The 18,004-nt window shown below is 46.2% G+C and overlaps 1 protein-coding gene across 3 annotated transcripts in view; it reads left to right on the top strand.

Annotated features, from left to right (window-relative positions):
* Positions 1-16,226: 16,226 nt before the first annotated feature.
* LOC119169695 (uncharacterized) overlaps positions 16,227-18,004 on the top strand; it is a 28,316-nt gene continuing 26,538 nt past the window's right edge. For all 3 annotated transcript variants that reach the window (XM_037420727.2, XM_075890588.1, XM_075890589.1), the window contains exon 1: positions 16,227-16,688. The gene's annotated coding sequence lies outside the window, so the exon portion shown is untranslated. The remainder of the gene's footprint in view (positions 16,689-18,004) is intronic.

The following is an 18,004-nucleotide window of genomic DNA, read 5'->3' as shown; positions in this document are numbered from 1 at the left end:
CTCGTCAAAGCCATTTTTGCGTTGGGCCAGTATGGCCCCTAGCCCGACACCACTAGCGTCTGTATGAAGCTCCGTTGGAGCAGACGGATCGAAATGTCAGAGTATGGGAGGCGTGGTGAGGAGCCGTTGGAGTTCCAGAAATGCATCATCACACGCCTGCGACCACGCTGACAAATCAGAACTTCCGGCAAGAAGATTGGTCAAGGGGGCGATAATGGAGGCGAAATTGCGGACGTAGCGCCGGAAGTAAGAACATAGGCCGATGAAGCTTCGAAGCTCTTTGATGGTGGTTGGCTTTGGGAACGCCGCGACTGCATAAAGTTTCGTAGGGTCCGGGAGAATGCCGTCCTTAGAAACTACATGGCCGAGAATTACAAGCTTGTGAGCGCCGAAGTGGCATTTCTTCAAATTAAGTTGAAGTCCCGCCGTGGAAAGGCACGTAAGAACTTGCTCGAGGCGGCTGAGGTGGGTTGCAAAGTCGCTTGAAAATACCACAATGTCGTCCAAATAACAGAGGCACGTTTTCCATTTCAGACCTCGCAAGATGGTATCCATCATCCTTTTGAAAGTGGCAGGCGCATTGCAGAGGCCAAAGGGCATAACGGTGAATTCATATAGTCCATCCGGTATTACAAAGGCTGTCTTCGGGTGGTCACCCTCTGCCATGGGCACCTGCCAGTAGCCGGAGCGTAAATCTAACGAAGAAAAGAACTCTGCACCTTGTAGGCAGTCCAGAGCATCATCGATGCGCGGCAGAGGGTATACGTCTTTGCGCGTTATCTTGTTGAGTCGGCGGTAGTCAACGCAGAACCGGGTGGATCCGTCTTTTTTCTTGACGAGAACAACCGGTGAAGCCCAAAGACTGTTGGAGGGCTCGATGATGCCACGTTTCAACATGTCGTCCACTTGTTCGTTGATGACACGGCGTTCAGCAGATGACACACGGTACAGACGCTGTCTTAGCGGGGCTTGTTGACCGGTGTCAATACGGTGAACGACCGCAGAGGTTCGGCCTAAGCCTGACTGGTCACGATTGAATGAAGAGCGAAAGTGGAGTAAAAGATTTATAATCTCTTCGCGCTGAGTTGGTGCGAGCTCAGAGTCGATGGCATTCGAGAATACGTCGAGAACATCATTAGGCGTGTTGGTAGAAGTGACAGCAAAAATTGGGAGCGAAACCGTAGAATCAGGTATAGTAGCCGAAAGAATGCACTCGTAAGGTTCGTAGCTTCCCAGGCATTCTCCACGTAGTAGGGATGACGGGCTGTCCGAGGGATTGCACACATAAATGGCAGCGTGACCGTTGCTAAAAACGACGACGGCAAACGGAAGCATGATATTTCGACGGCACGCAGATGGGTCCGATGGCATAAACAACACAGGCGATTTCGGGGTGGAGGCACACGACACCGAGACAACAACAGCTGAGAAAGGCGCAATGTCAACGTCAGAAGCAGCAAACACTCTACACGAAGCGCCATCGTCGGGTTCATAGCACGGCACAGATAATGCGAGTTCGGAACGAGCACAGTCGACCAAAGCAGAATTTGACGAAAGAAAGTCCCATCCAAGGATAACGTCATGCGAAGAACGAAATACAACTAGAAATGAGACGACGTACACCGCACCTTGAATGACGACTCGTGCAGTGCACAAAGCTGAAGGCTGAATGTGATGGGACGTAGCTGTCTGCAAAGATAGGTCGGTAAGTTGCGTGGTCATTTTCTTCAAGTTTCGGCACAGTTTCTCGCTAATTACAGATACGGCAGCTCCAGTGTCAACAAGTCCGTGCACCTTAATGCCATCAATATAGAGTTCGATTTCGTTCGGGGTACAGCAGTTAGGTCTTGAAATTTTCGCTGCCAACGCAGTTCTTGCCCCCAGAACTGCGCCCGTCAGTTTTCCCCTCGCGGTGGGCTATTGCGACGTAACATTGGAGAAATAGATCTGCGACGAGGAGAAGGCGAACGGCTTGCGCCGGATGGATGGCGACCGGTACGTACGTCTAGAGGTGGATCGGCAGGAACGGGATATCGCGGCTGAGTGGGTAGTGTGAGGCCCCTGCAATGTCATGAGAAGAGAAGCTGCGACGGCGGCAGTGACGAGCTATGTGGCCTGGGATGCCACATGAAAAACATATTGGCCGATTATCCGGAGTACGCCATTGGCTGACGGTAGGGGCACTTGTCGCTGAATAAGGTACCGGAAACGGTCGTGCAGGCAGCGGCTTCATATAAACGTTCCGAGTTGTTTTGTATACAGCCGGAGACGGGACAGTCAACGGGCGGGCAGGTGGCGTCGACGAATAAACGTGGCGAGTTGCTTCGTAGATAGCCGGAGGCGATGTAGCGCGTGGGCGAGCAACAGCGGCTGCATATGTTAGTGGTGCGGTAACAGATGGTGGAGCCTGAGCTGGCGGCAATGCTTCGGCAACTTGCGATTCAATGACCTGGCGAAGCGAAGGCGATAAGGGTGCCATCGGCTCAGTAGTTCTGGTGATTATAGATAGCTGCCGGGCGACCTCCTCGCGTATGAATTGCTTTATGAGTGGCATAAAGCAGAGTGGTCGGCAGTGTCATGGCGATAGTCGAGGGATGAGAGGTCCGCGGTGTCTTGAGCAGCGCAACGTGTGGAAGCACGTTGCCTACGCAGCTCATCATAACTTTCGCAGAGCTGAATCACCTCGGCGACCGTCTGGGGACACTTCGCAGCAAGCATTTGGAATGCACCGTCGTCGATTCCTTTCATTATGTTTTTTATCTTGCCTGCCTCATCCAGAGTCGGGTTGACGAGCTGGAAAAGGAAGAGCACATCTTCGATGTAGCTCGTGAAAGTCTCATCTGTTCTCTGTACTCTGCCACGCAAGCGCTGTTCAGCACGAAGGCGGCGGACAGCAGGACGTCCAAAGACTTCCGAGAGGGTTTTTGCCAATTCCGACCAGGTACTGAAATCACTTTGATGATTCCTGTACCATAGTTTCGCCACGTTGGTCAGGTAAAAATTCACATTTGTGAGCTTATCGGCTGCGTTCCACTTATTGTACGCGCTCACCAGTTCATACTCGGCAATCCAGTTGTCCACATCTTAGTCCTCTGTGCCACCAAATAGGGGAGGGGGGTCGCGCTGCCGGAGAGCGCCAGCGCAGAAGACAGGTATGGGTGCGAGACCTGGAGTGGCGGCCTGAGACGGTCCCGGATCAGTCATTGCAGAAGGTGGTTGGAGTGTGCGGCTACGAAGTTCCAGGGTGAGCACAAGGTGTACCCAGCACCTCCACCACTTGAAACGGGGTGTTGAACCAGCAGGAGTTGACTCGGCGAACGAAAGCTTTATTGAGCGCAAGGGCTAACTGAACACAAGCCTGCGATCACAGCAAGTCTTCTTCCTTTTTTTTATATTCGAGCTCCATGCCCACTGCCTTCGTTACAGTTTGTTTGTTTGCCCTTGCCCGATTATACCGCCGCGCGTTAGATCTTCTTGTGTGTAGTTGGTCATATTTAATCACATTATTTAGCTTCATGGTTTTTTTGTAATAATTTCGGTACTCCGGCCGTTTCACTAGGAAACCAAGTTGAGGTTAATTGCATAAAATGCTACTGATTTCAGGTAGTGTCTACGTGCAACATCCTTGCAACTGTGTTGTGACGATTTTAAGTACCAGCTGAGATAGCTACCTGATGAATATTTTTTTCCTGCGGCTGATTGCTCACAACTGCTCTAAGTACCGGCGAGTCCGCGGTGGCCTTGGCTGCGGGCGCGGCAACGACAAGAAACAGCAAAAATTATAACTGAACGCGGAAATGACAATAGTTCTAGCGCGAGAACAAAACGACGACACAGAGACAAGAAGGACACGTGTCCTTCTATCGTCATGCCTTACCAACTACCTCAAGCAACGCCTGCTAGATTTCCTGTGCCTGCCGGATGAGCGCGAAACGCCAGTCATCTATGACAGCGCTGCCTACGTAGAGGTAAGGGTCTTTGTACTTGGCCTTTAAGATTGGCAATTTTGGCGTTTGCTACTAATTTCAGAGGATGCCTTGTAAAAAAATATTTGCTTGTTGAATGACGGCGTCACTTACGTAGGGTTAAGTATAATTACGTTTACGCCATTTTAAAACCTTTGAAGTTATTTTTGTTGCATATAATCTTAAAAAAAGTAAAAAACCTAGTTGAAAGACGCACCTACTTGAGAGGCGCCACCCCCGTTGTTCCGATGACCACCGCTTCCCAAGGGACCACCGATAATCCGGCACGCACGGGAAATCTAGGAGGCTTTGGCCCAAGCTGCCACACTTCTAAGCGGAAATGACGTTTATGGTAGCCGCTGCCAATGAGCACTGTAGCAGACGACATGGGCGTCTCCCTTGCGCGCGTACTCCAGCATACGGTTGTCAAACACGCGACCCGAAACGTGTTTTTTTCCGACTTTAGTATGTTCCACGGAGGAAGGAATCTTGACATTCAAGGCTTTTTCAGACACTTCATGCCACTTCTTCAGCCATGATCCCAGTTTTTTTACCACGCGCCGGCTTGTCTCGACGGTGTTCCCCGTCTCAACTCGAAACCACGACCTTCTATATAAACTTATAGTTTATACAGAAGGTCGTGCTCGAAACGAACAGCAAATGAAAAAAAAGCGCCGCGACAGTCGTGACTTTTTGGTGACGTCAGCAAAATGGTCACGTGGGCGAAACAGTCTAAGGTTCGACCTGCAAGAAAAAAAATCGTCACCATCGAAACAGTTCATTTCGACTTTCTGGCGTTTGTTTTAATTGCAAACGATTGCTATCAGCAGTGCTCCTACGTGAAGTGACGTGGTGGTACATTTAGTCAACTGTTCGTGTAAATTAGTGTATGCGGCTACGTAATCGTGCATGACGACTGATGAGAAGAAATCTGTACATGAGATCAGGGTTCCGGAAACCATTCTGTGGTTTGCAGCGTTACTTTTTTTTCTCACTACAATAAGTGATCGTCTATAAAAGACAGATCCATCTAAAGTCTCCTGCCTCCAAAGGCGGATTTCTGTCTAATGAGCTACGTTATTTGCAGAGGCAGACATAACTTGCAGGTTAAATCGCAATGCTGCGAGTATACGGAGAACGTCCTAATTTCATTTGTAATACTTCAACACAAATGTTTATTCGCGTAGTATATGCCAAGTTGTGATGAATTCAGACTCATTTATAATAGCGGGAATATTTTTTAGCGTTGATTTCTTCGAGTACGTGCATGGTGAAAACAATCAATTGCTCATGTTTCGCTGTCCTGCACTTTCATTTTGAAAGTGAATCCATACTTTCTGCAGCCTATTTAACTCTAAACAACAATAAATGTCTTTACTTTATAGCTTTAGTGATTTACAACTCGAAATTTAGAAGAATTAAATGACCACCGTATCGCTGAAGAGCGGGTACACGGTGGGCTTGGAAAAAAGCGACCATCAGCATGCAACTTTTAAGCAGGACATTGCCAAGAAAAGCATCTATGATAATTCTCGGGGTAGTTCTACTGTTTGAGGCCAGGACTGGAGTATTGCGAACCAAGACTTATCGGGCCAAATACGAATGGGTAGACACGGTATTCAGTGCGTGTAAAGAGGATGAGGAAACTGCCGAAGACCTGATAATGTTCTGTAAAAGGCTTTGATGGCGCAGTTTTTCGAAGCACTGGGCTTTAGGGACAGTGAGGGCAAAATAGACTTTGAGAGGGTAGAAATAACTGAAAGGAGGTTACCTGGTTGGTAGCTAAAATCAAGGTACGAGTAAAGATAAATCCTTCATTGCAATGTAACAGTCCTCAACTTCCCTATTTAAAGAAAAAAAAAAGATTAACCTAGATGTTGGTTCACTAAGTATTATGGCTAGGAGGCGTTAGCCGTCACTCAATCTAAAAGTTAAAACCATATCAATCTATTTATCTCTCTAAAGTGGTAGGTGTTTTGTGGTCAAGGAGGTTCTGTAGAACCTCCGGAGTGGCAATCCTGGCCACCGCCGACAGGAGCTAGTGAAACCGTGGCGGCCATATTGCTAGAAGAAAAACAGGGCGGTACCGCCATAGACCGTAATGGAATACGCGCGTCGGTTTGCAATTCTACGATAAAAAAATGAGATGGAAACCACTTTTGGGTTACACCGACGAATAAATGCCTTTTATTGTTTATGAAACAAATTATTTCATGCACCCATTGTCAGCTGCACGCTTTCAGATCAATCTGTTGTCGAGGGATATGCTTCGCATATCGAGCCTGCTGGCGCACTTTTGCGGTACAAATGGGTTGTAGTATATATTGGGTCTTTTAAGAAATGTGCCTGCAGATACTCGAGATCAAAGGGAACGCGACATTTGCTCGTCTCTTTCACATATGTGCTTGTGTGTGTGTCGGCAGAGAACCAGAGAATATATATAAGAAGGTTAAAATAATTAAAGCTAAAGCTAGAAAAGAGAGGTAATTAAACAAACTAGGAGTCAGCAGTAATTTTTCTAGAGTTATAGAATTCTAACCAATTTAAAGGCGGAACCAAAACCGAAGCAACGATGTCGCGTACAACCGACAAACTCCAGGAAACTTGCCCCAAATGAACCGTTTATAAGAACGATTGCAGTTGCGTTAGTTACGCATAACATTTATCAACTTCCGTAGGCGATGTGTGTTTTCATGGCAAGCACAGTCTTCAGAGCCTAAAAACAAGGTAGCTTGATGTTTCATATAACGCCACTCACTCATTTTGACAACTTCGTCTATTGGCGCTTTGGTTTCGTCGGCAAGATAGAACGGATTTCAAAGGTGTCTCATCTTGTTTTAGACGAAATTGCTCATTTTTGAGACTACATCATATTAAAGCTACGTCAAGGAGGCAGAAACTAACAGGTTTTTGCAGATGCGCTCGGAAAGCAGTAAAATCGAAGGTGCATTGCCAGGCCGCAGTCTGGTTGCATGCCCCGTTCTTTCGAAGCAGCATTCTTCGAAGTGAATAGAATAGAGGTGGTCAACGTCCGTAGCCCTCCAACTATTTCCTCGAACAACACGTTCCCAGGCAGAGCGCAGCGCACTGCCTTTCGGAAACCTGTAACACGGATAACCACGGCATGGAATTGTTCTCTACGTTTGCGAATTCCTCGATAAACATGAGCTGAAATCAATATTCGCTCGCCAAAGAAAAAATATGCATGCACGCCGTGAGTCGTGCCTTGTAATACAATACCAGAAAACTTGGAATTCCAAGGGCATTCAGACGTCCTAGTTGCTCCAATGTTTGATACGTGCAGCCACAGACCGCAAGTCCTTCGTCCATAAACTTAATACTCAGAGACAACGTCGTGTCAGCGAGCATTTAAAGCCTCAAGTTACCTTCTATACAGCTGTACGCATGCATTACACGCATGTGCACCTTTGATATTGTTTCTAATTTAACAAAATACGCGAAAAAAAAGGCGATCGTCAGAGAACGAAGCCAGAATACTTACACGTGAAAAGTGATCCCGGGCGTCTTTTTTATCTGATTTGTGCAGCCATAAGCGACGCTAGAAGTAACCATGGCCTTGTAAATTATTTAACTGCTTTGCAAAAGCATGTCACAGTCTCTAAAGGCCACTGCGAGCGCGAAGTGGCTTTGAAAAGAGGAAAAGGAAGAAAAAATCACTGAACTACGAAGCGCACTTTGTCGTCTGCTTCTGAGTCTTTCTTTTTCCAATATGGCGGCAACTGGCGTCACTTACCGGGGTGCACCTCCACTCCAGAAGACAATATACAACCTCCTTGTTTGTGGTACAGCCTAATTATAGTGTACTAAAATATTCGGAGGAAGGAATGATTGGGGAGGGCATGCCCCACCTACCTCCGTGGCATGCTCAGCCGGCGCGCTACGTGAAAAATGTGGAGGAAATGACATCATGGCGGCCATATACACTGGCAACGCCGCCTAGATTTACCGTGCCTGCCGTATTATCGGCGGTCACTTGGAAAGCGGCGGTCGTCGGAACCATAGAGTTTCCCAAAATTAACTAGGGGGCGCTCTGGCGCTGCGATCGTTCCAACTAGGCTGATAAAGACATTAGGTCCGAAGTCTAAGCAGGCTTTGAAAGAGGCAGTGAGCACATTAATAACCGATGGTTAAGTTCCCGATGGATGGAAACTTAGCAGGATGAGCATGATCTATAAAGGAAAGGGGGACAAAGCTGACATAAACAACTACCGTCCTATAACAGTGACATCACTGGTCTACAGGCTGGCGATGCAGATTATAAAGGAAAGACTACAGGCGTGGATAGAGGATGAGGGGGTGCTGGGGAAACTGCAGAATTGGTTTCGGAAACACAGGAGGTTGGAAGACAATCTGTTCTCACTGACGCAGTGCATCGAAATAGCAGAAAAAGAACACAGGCCCCTGTGGCTAGCATTTTTGGATATCAAGGGATCGTACGATAGCGTGGTTCAAGAGGAATTGCGGGGAATACTGGACACACTAGGCGTGGAACATGTCACTAATCTTTTAAAGGGTATCTATAAAGGTAACAAGGTAGTTATAAAGTGGGAAAAACAGGTATCCAAGCCTGCAGAGGTAAAACGGGCGCTTAGGCAGGGGTGCCCCCTGTCACCCTTATTATTCATGATGTACCTACAAGGATTAGAGGCATAATTAGAGGGAAGTGGACTGGGCTTCAACCTCTCTTTAGTCAAACAAGGAAAACTTATTGATCAGGCACTACCAGCATTAATGTACGCAGATGATATAGTGCTAATGGCCAACAACAAGGAAGATTTGCAGAGATTGATGGACATCTGCGGTAATGAGGGAGATAGGTTAGCTTTTAGATTCAGTAAGGAAAAATCAGCAGTAATGATTTTCAATGACAACGAAGGTAGTGAGCTTAGAATACAGGAGGTCACGCTAGAGATAACAGATAAATACAAATATCTGGGCGTATGGATAAGCAATGGGACCGAGTATCTGAGGGAACACGAATTATACGTGACGACTAAAGGTAACAGGAATGCAGCATTCCTGTTACCTTTAGTCGTCACATATATACCTATTGTAATTCCACAGTGCCCTATTTTTCATTGTCATGAAAAATAGGGCACTGTGGAATTACAATAGGTATGATGTTGTGAGAGGAATATGGAAAGGGGTCATGGTTCCTGGTTTGACGTTCGGCAATGCGGTCTTGTGCATGAGATCAGAAGTTCAAGCAAGATTAGAAATTAAGCAACGTGGAATAGGTAGCTGACGGGAATACACCAAATCAGGGAGTACAAGGTGATATGGGATGGACATCATTTGAGGGCAGGGAAGCTAGCAGCAAGATAAAATTTGAGAAACGATTGAGAGAAATGGGGGAAGAGCGTTGGGCTAGGAAGGTTTTCAGCTACTTGTACATGAAGAATGTCGATACAAAATGGAGGAAGCGAACCAGGAAGTTGACTGGTAAATATTTAGAAAACAGCAGGTGGCCAAACCAAAAAGAACTATCGGTTAAGAAGAAAGTGAAGGAAACGGAGACTGACATGTGGAGAATGGGCATGATTAAGAAGTCCGCACTAGAGATCTATCGAACTTTTAAGCAGGAAATTGCCAAGGAAAGAATCTATAATAATACTCGTGGTAGTTTTCTACTGTTTGAAGCCAGGACGGGAGTACTGCGAACCACGACATATCGGGCCAAATACGAAGGGGTAGACACAGTATGCAGTGCGTGTGGAGAGGAAGAAGGAACTGCCGAACACTTGATAATGTTCTGTAAAGGGCTTCACCCTATAGTTCAGAATGATGGCGCAGAGTTTTCCAAAGCACTGGGGTTTAGGGACCGGGAGGGCAAAATAAACTTTAAGCCGGTAGACTTAACTAGAAGGAGGTTATCTGTTTGGTGGTTAAAGTCAAGGCACGAGTGAAAATTAAGCTCTTCACTGCAAAGTACGAATCCTCAAACTCACTTTTTAAGGGAAAAAAATAAATATAGTTTTTGTTTCATTAGGTATTACGGCTTGGTGGCGCTAGCCACTGCCCGATCTAAAGGGTACAGCCATATCCATCCATCCGTTCAGCGACCATGGGAATGCGGGGTAGTACACACATTTGCCTTGTCTTCGTACTTGCGCCTTGTTTAGGCAGCGTGTCCTGGGCCACGCGTGCAGCAGCCATACCCACACAGAAGTGGCTTCTGCGCCGCACTGAAGTGACGTCGATTTAAAAATTATTACTTAAAGCTAGTTAAATATGTGAATTATTCATGTTTAATGCGTTAAAACAAGAACAATTTTACTAAGCAGGTGTTTAACGAGTCAAACAGCCTAGGTTTGTTAAGTAAACACATATTACAAGCACTTTAAATACAGGAGTGCCATGGGCGCTGCGGCTGCGAAAGGTAAACATTGCGAAATGGTAGCTGCCTGCGAAGTGTGTTGGTGGCGAAAAACTCCGATGAAATCGTGGCCATAGCCTAGGCCGCCCTCAAGGAGGACCGGAGGCCCTGTGTCGTCGCTGCTTCATGTGATTGCTCGATGCGCAGTCGAACCTGGTTGTTGGAGCTAGCGCGGCCGTCCACCGCACCGCAGCTTCATCTGGGTGCGTGCGCCATGAAGTTTCTCAGTATGTAGTTCGGATTATAGTTGCTGGACGTACTGCATTTTCTAGATTGCAATGCCAAACGTGGTGTTTTCAAAGGTGAAGGTGTTCTTGCTGTCGAGTTTTGCTTGTCGTGAAGGGCATGGTCGACGATGAAATAAATGCTTTCGCACAGTTCACGTGTGACTGACCGGGCGCACATGCATGAAGCCCCAGTGCGTCAGCGAAGTGTTCATACGATGGATGGAAACAACTTTATTGTAGTGTTCTTACGAAGCCTGTGATCTCCGAAGGCCAGAGCTACTGCATTGCCGGCTGTTTTGTCAAGTGCGAACACGTACGGCCGTTCTCATCCGTTGCTACGTGAATGCTCCCGTGCTGTCACAGGCCGTGCATGTTATTCAGCAAGGCAGACAAGCTGTTTTGTAGTTAGATCGGCTAACGCCTTCGGCACTGGCCCTTGGGCATCGTTTATCAAGTGATGATCACCTAGAACATTGCAGTGGCACGTCAGTATTTTTAAAAGAAGCGGCCCGCCGGTTACCTCGTCAGGTGATGGTACACTGAGCGACTTAAAAATGTTGCCCGAGACTACGTTGCAGTGCACATTTCTGTCATCAAAACTATGATAAACCTTGAAAATCAACATTCCTGACACCTGTGCCGAAGAAACCAATGCAGCCAGCTGCATTCGAGTTTTTTGTGTCTTCTTGCGTCTCCCCGATTAAGAGCACTAATTCGCAAAACACTTTATCATAATAAATATAGTCAATCCTGCAAGAGTTATCGAAGATCCAATATTAAAGGGCCTGTGGACGGGACCACCACCAACAGCAAGTCGGGCTGATGAGGAGGCGCAAATGTTAAACAACACTTGCGTGAACAAAAAAAAAGAGAAAGTATCGATAACTGCAATGGGACTTCAACCACCGACCTCACCAGTTCATGTGTTGATTTAACCAACTACGCCACAGCTGCCTTTTTTTTCTTTCTTTATTGCCTGTTTACATACAACATTCACAAACATATATACATCAAACAAAGTAGAAACATGAAACAAAAAAGAGGTAAAAAGCATCATATTTAACAGGCTTTTTAAAATTCCTTCATCTGTAGAAGGCTTTCTACTTGATGAAGCCATTCGGGCACCTCTTGTTGAACCTTTTGTGCTTCCACGAACGAACAGACAGATTGAAAGAAATATTGCCTGACCGGACGTGCATTAACATCAGCATGGCACACCGCCATTCTAGATTGCCATATACCGTGCAGGCCCAGTAACATAACTAGGTCGAAAGGTATTCCTTCTTCATTTGATACTGGTAGAAATATGATGCCATAGGCATTGAGAGGCAGATCCTTTTTCAAAGTCCTTTGGAGAACATCCCAGAAAAAGACTGCATCCCAGCAGTCCAGGAAAACATGTTCAATTGTTTCCGGCTTTTTGCAGAGAAGGCAATCAACACCCCAAGGAACGAATAAGCCTTTTTCTTGCATCCATGTTTTCACGGGCAAGGTCCCAGTGTGCAACTTAAAGAAAAAGGATTTCGCTCCAGGTGTTACCTCCATTTTTTTTAACACGGCTTAAGACATTTTGGACTGGGCCTACACGGTATAATGCTCTATATAGGGGAACAGGAAGAACTGTTTCTATTAAATCTTTGTATAACTTTTTACGCGAAACCGTACTGAGGTATTCCAATGAAAAACGCGTTTTTAGAAAGAGACATGAATCAACAACTTCTTTTAAGAAACCTCTAATACTTGCTTTCATGTGAACAGATGCTACCACAAATTCTGGCAACCGTCTTCCAAGCCTAAGCTGTATAACAGTACGTATGAATGGGTCTCGATTATTTCGGAAAAACATAAACCGATTAACTAACTGACGAAGGTACAAATGACACAGACCAAGTCCTCCAGAGCGAACCCGTCTGAATAAGTTAGTTCTACTTGTTCGCTCCCAAGAAGAACCCCACAAGAAAACAGCAAATATTCGATGAAGCTTCTGTAGATTCACAAGTGAAAAATGCATTACCTGAAGGACATACCAGAGCTTACTGACTAAAAATACGTTACAAAATGTCGCTCTGGCGAAAATTGATAGCTGTGAACCATTGAGTTGTTCAGCTTTTTCTCGTAGCTCCACGGCCTGACGCCGCCAGTACGGTTCACTGTCACAATAATATTCTAATGGCACACCTAGGTATCGTACTGGAGTAGTAGTCCATGAAATACCAGCCACAAATTGTGGAGTCACAGGCCATTCGCCGTGCCAGTAACCCAGGCACTAGCTCCAGTTTACCAAACTACCACTTGCATTACAATAAAGGTTCACAATTTTTATGGTTTCAGCGATACTATCATAATCTTTACAAAACACAGCTATATCATCTGCGTATGCCAGTACCCGTACTTCAGCTTCTTGTAGTTTGTACCCCACTGTGTTATTGTTTTTCATGACTTTTTGGCAAAATGACTCTATATAAATTGAAAATAGGAGGGAAGACAAAGGGCAGCCTTGTCGTACAGAACGTCTGACATTAATTCGTTTCCCAAGAACTTTGTTGATGATTAGCCGAGTTTTACACCCAGTATATGCCATTCGAACTGTATCTCGAATTACTTTGCCAACATTGACATAGTCTAACAAAAGAAAAAGAATTTCGTGCGGTACTCGGTCAAATGCTTTTTCTAAAACTATCTGGATCATCGCGATGTCATCATTTGTGGCATCGCAGCACTCCAATACACTTCGTGCCTTGTGAATGTTTGTGAATATAGTGCGCCTTTTGATCCCACATGTCTGGTGGTCGCCTACAATGTTATTAATAACTGTCTGCAGTCTCCTTGCTAGCACTTTCATCAAAATCTTGTAGTCGATATTTGAGAGACTGATTGGCCTGTACGATTTCACTTCACGTAATTTAACTCTCAGTTTTTGGAATTAAAATAGTATGAGATAGCAGAAAAGAAGGTGGCAAAGTCTTTATGTCTAAGGCTTCGTTAAAAACCGCTGCCAGGATCGGTGCTAGTTCGTGTTTGAATTCCTTATAAAATGCGGCTGTTAAGCCATCAGGTCCTGGGGACTTTCCCAAATGGAGGGCAATGATTGCTTTTGTCACTTCCGGTTCAGAAATAGGACATTCTAGGCCACGGAGGAAGGAACCTTCGTGTTCTAGGCTGTCTTTCCCACAGCTGCCGATTGATTTGAGATGACAAACAAGCCTGTTTTGTATTTTTGTCACGCTAAACCAAAATAACATTTTTGTTCATTTTTTTGTTTGGACGTAATTTTAACGGCTTTTATTGTCATGTCTAGACGCACCGCTAGACACTCCCGACTATTCAAACAAAGCGCCTAACCGAAAAATGCGGGACGTCACTTCTGTGCGGTGCAGCAGCCGTTTCTGTGTGGGGGTGGCTTATGCGCCGCGCGGTGCAGAAGTCTCTTTGTTTTTTACTGGTTACGGTTTTGTTTTGAAAGAAAAAAAGAACCCTTTTGAACTTAGAAACTTGATTCAAAATAGTTATCTTAAAATAATAAGGTTGTGAAGCGCAAACGGTGAAAATTGGCTAAATTTTGTTTTTGTAAAAAACAGCCTCAAGCTACACAAACACACACGAAGCCAGAAGCAGGCCAGAAGCGCCGTGTGTGCAGAAGTACCTTTTTCCTTCCTCCGTGGTCGGAACTATGGTGGTGGCGCCACTCAGTAGGGGTGTCTTCAAATAGGTTTTTACGTTTTTTATATGCAACAAAAATAACGTAAAAAGTTTTAAAAAGCGTAAACGTAATTACAATTAACCATACGTAAGTGACGCCATCATTTAACAAGCAACTTTTTTTAAACAAAGCATCCTCTGAAATTAGTAGCAAACGCCAAAATTGCCGATCGCAAAGGCCAAGTACAAAAAACCTTACCCCTACGTAGGCAGCGCAAAACGCGGGTGTTTCGCGCTCATCCGGCAGGCACGAGAAATCTAGGAGGCGTTGACACTGGGCACAATGGCGGTGTTGTTATGATGTCCGTTCGATTCGCCAGCACCACGGGAACGGGAACCAGTTCATGGTGTGGTGCTTCGTTTCAATTCGTTTCAATGGTGCAGCATCGACGACCTCTGAATCCTGTCATTCGTTTCAAAAGGTGCAGAAGAGGTGCAGCACTGGTTCACGATTTTCGTGCACCTCCTACTATGATGGTGCCGGCTTGGTGCAGCCGTGCATGCAACTGAGCAGACGACGCAGCACTTGGGCGTATGCGCCGTATCTGCCTCTACCAACGCTGTGTGTTTTGCCAAGATGTTTGCGCCTCATAAATTGTCCGCATGTGTGGTTCGCCATCGTTTAGTGTTAGCTGAACGGTGTAAATTAAGCCAACAGAAATAAGGTCTGCACCCTGTTGGCACATCGTCATTTGTTTCGGAGGTCGCGCTGTACCTGCACCGCTGAATGCACGCTGCACAAATTCTGAACTTCGCGTGCACAGCCATGAACCAGTTCCAATTGGTGCAGGTGAATCGAACGAACCTATGGTTACGTGTTGTGCAGTGGAGGTTGTCTGGCAGTGAGCGGCCGCGGCTGCATGTGAGCCTCCCCAGGTCTCGTGCTGAGCCGTGGGGGAGAATATCCGTGCTCTGCGCCGCGTTATTGGTTACGCAGTGTTCTCCTGGCAGTTACTGTACTCTTAGCAACGTTTACAAATCCCTTTTTCCACCATGGGGTTTCAACAGTGCGTAGAACGAGTGGATATCCATGTGTCGTGCGGCGGATGATGCGGATGAAGCAATTAGTGTTCAGAGAAATCGTGTTGAGCACCATGACGAAGCGGAACTATGACGAACGCCTTGCAGGTCAGTGACGGTTGGGCAGTGCTCCTGCTTGTGACAACGAACGACGCTGTTGAGCCCAGCAAGACGCAATGAGGACCATGTGCACATACGTAGTTTCATGTTGTGTGTGTACAGTAACAACTTCCATGTGCGTATTAAAGCACCTTTTCTGTTCCGCTTCGTAGGGCACCATGACGAAGCGGAACGATGACGAACGCCTTGCAGGTCAGTGACGGTTGGGCAGTGCTCCTGCTTGTGACAACGAACGACGCTGTTGAGCCCAGCAAGACGCAATGAGGACCATGTGCACATACGTAGTTTCGTGTTGTGTGTGTACAGTAACAACTTCCATGTGCGTATTAAAGCACCTTTTCTGTTCCGCTTCGTATACTCTCCCCCAGCATTGCATGTAATCTCAACGTAACAGCTACCGCGTTCAAGTGTCACTTGCACCGTGCTCAAAGTCACCACGGTCGCAGAATGCTGACGCAGGTGAGTTTCACGCGGAACACGGACACAGGGGCTGGACGCTGCGTCGGCCGCGTGGCGGAATGCAACGTTAGAAGGCACACGACTGAGCGTGTTGTCTGAACAGTTGCTGAATTGATGACGTGAAAACATTTGCTGCTGTCAGTGCATCTAGCGCGCGTTCTCTTGTACTTGCTTCGTTGTCGGTGAGCTGTTACCCGCTGGTGATACTGGGACGAAAAGATTTCGCCGAAGGTGTCGTGCTGGCCCAGTGTTGAGCCCCCGTTTCATTAGTTTCTGATCGTCACGACACGCGCGCTGCGCAGCTCACGTGCTTTCCGAGCCAGAGAGAGAGTCGTGTCTTCCTTCCCTTTCTCCGTGTGCCTTTACATTCGGATGTAAACAAGAGAGGAGAATTTGCCCAGTCAATATGGCCGACTTCATCGCGACTTCACAACAAGTGACGTCAGGGCCTCTCCTACCTTTCTTTGCCCTATCCATCTATCTATAGCACGGATCTATGGTATTTTTGCTTTTTTGTTTGTTTTTAAGCCAAGATGGCAGCCCCCCTAAGACCCAAACGAGTTCAATTTCTTTACGCTGACCCACAGTAGAAAAGAAGCGTCCCGCACGCTGGCACTTCCACCGTGTTCATATTTTCTGCGTCAGGTGTCTTTTCCATCTTTAATAGTCAACGTCCCCAGCCTTGGATTTTGGTTGGCGCTTCAAAGAAGAGCTGCCGGACGGAGAACTCCGTCTCGTAGCATCGCAATGCGTGCATTCGGCCCTGTGCATGGCTGTACGAGCACCGACGCCTGATACGATGTGAGTAGTGTTTCACAGCTTCTTACACGAGAAAAAAAAAAAAAAAAGCTACTCGCTGATTGCTGCCGTGAAAGGAAGTAATTTCGAGGCTTCGTGAACCTGCGAGTTTACTCCTCGAAGCATTGTGGTAACAGTGCTTACCACCAGGGTTTGTCTGTGTAATGTGAATTCTGGTAAAATCAGCAGCTCGCGCATATATAGTGTTGTGCCATCGATCTTCGTTCACAAACGGAATGACTGGCAGGCTCCGTTGCCAGAATTCTAGATGACATAAACTCGGCAGGTATCATATGTTGGAGCTTAATATGCCCCCATTTAAATAGAAATTAAAAGGAATATCAAGGGAGGGACATACCCATGGTACAGTGAACTAGAACCTTCTAGTTCACTGTACCCATGGAGCCAATGGGGACAAAAATTGGACATGATGATGGCGCTAGGTGTTCTGTGATGGCGCTGTGTGGATTCTGTCGGTAATCGTAAAAAGGTTGCAATATTACAATTTTATTTTTAACTAAAAATTATTATATTTCACTCTCGATTATCTTCTTGTTAGACAAATAACAACTTAAATAATTGTTTGTATAATTTATATCTGTGCATAAATGAAATAGTCTCCGAAAGCACAAGGGCGTTTTGATATGGCGGCTCAAATTCCGCATAGCAGACGACACCCTCGTCGTCTGCCGCATAGCAGACGACACCCTCGTCGTCTGCTTCTAGGTAAAAGCTGCCCCCGCTCGCTGCAGCAGCCCTCCTTCTCAATTTCTCTCATTACAATATAGTACATTGCTGTAAACTACTTATTACAAGCTCATAAAAGTCTTGCATTCTTATTTTAGTAAGTTGTGATGCCGCATACAGGCCAAGCGAAATGACAGCGCTGATAACACAAGCTGCAGCAATAAATAGTTTTATTGCGAGTCAATCAATCGATGTTTACATAAAATAATGACCACATAAGTAATATTTTAGCACATACAGCAGTAAACAATATGCATGCATCAGCGTTCATGTGCAAACAAGGTACATACTACGCATAGCACCAACGCAGATGCCTGAAGCACAGAAACTGTCCAGCGCTCGCTGATATACCATCGCACGTGAAGCCTTAGCTGGTGTAAATAAAGGTATGCCGGCTACGTCTCTGCACTTATTTAGCTCAAGGTTTCGCGACACCTCGTTGACAGTAATCGGTAAACTTTCTGTAATTGGTATCACCATATCCGCGTGCCTTTAACGAGCAGTGCTACTCTGTTTTCTGGTTCACAACTGCCACCTAAAGTGCGTCACTTTCTAAATTTCAACTCTTTCGA

Source organism: Rhipicephalus microplus, chromosome 3 (assembly GCF_043290135.1).
Source record: "Rhipicephalus microplus isolate Deutch F79 chromosome 3, USDA_Rmic, whole genome shotgun sequence".
Lineage (NCBI taxonomy): Eukaryota > Metazoa > Arthropoda > Arachnida > Ixodida > Ixodidae > Rhipicephalus > Rhipicephalus microplus.
Note: the sequence above shows the minus strand (reverse complement) of the source record. Positions and strands in the feature narration are given on the sequence as shown.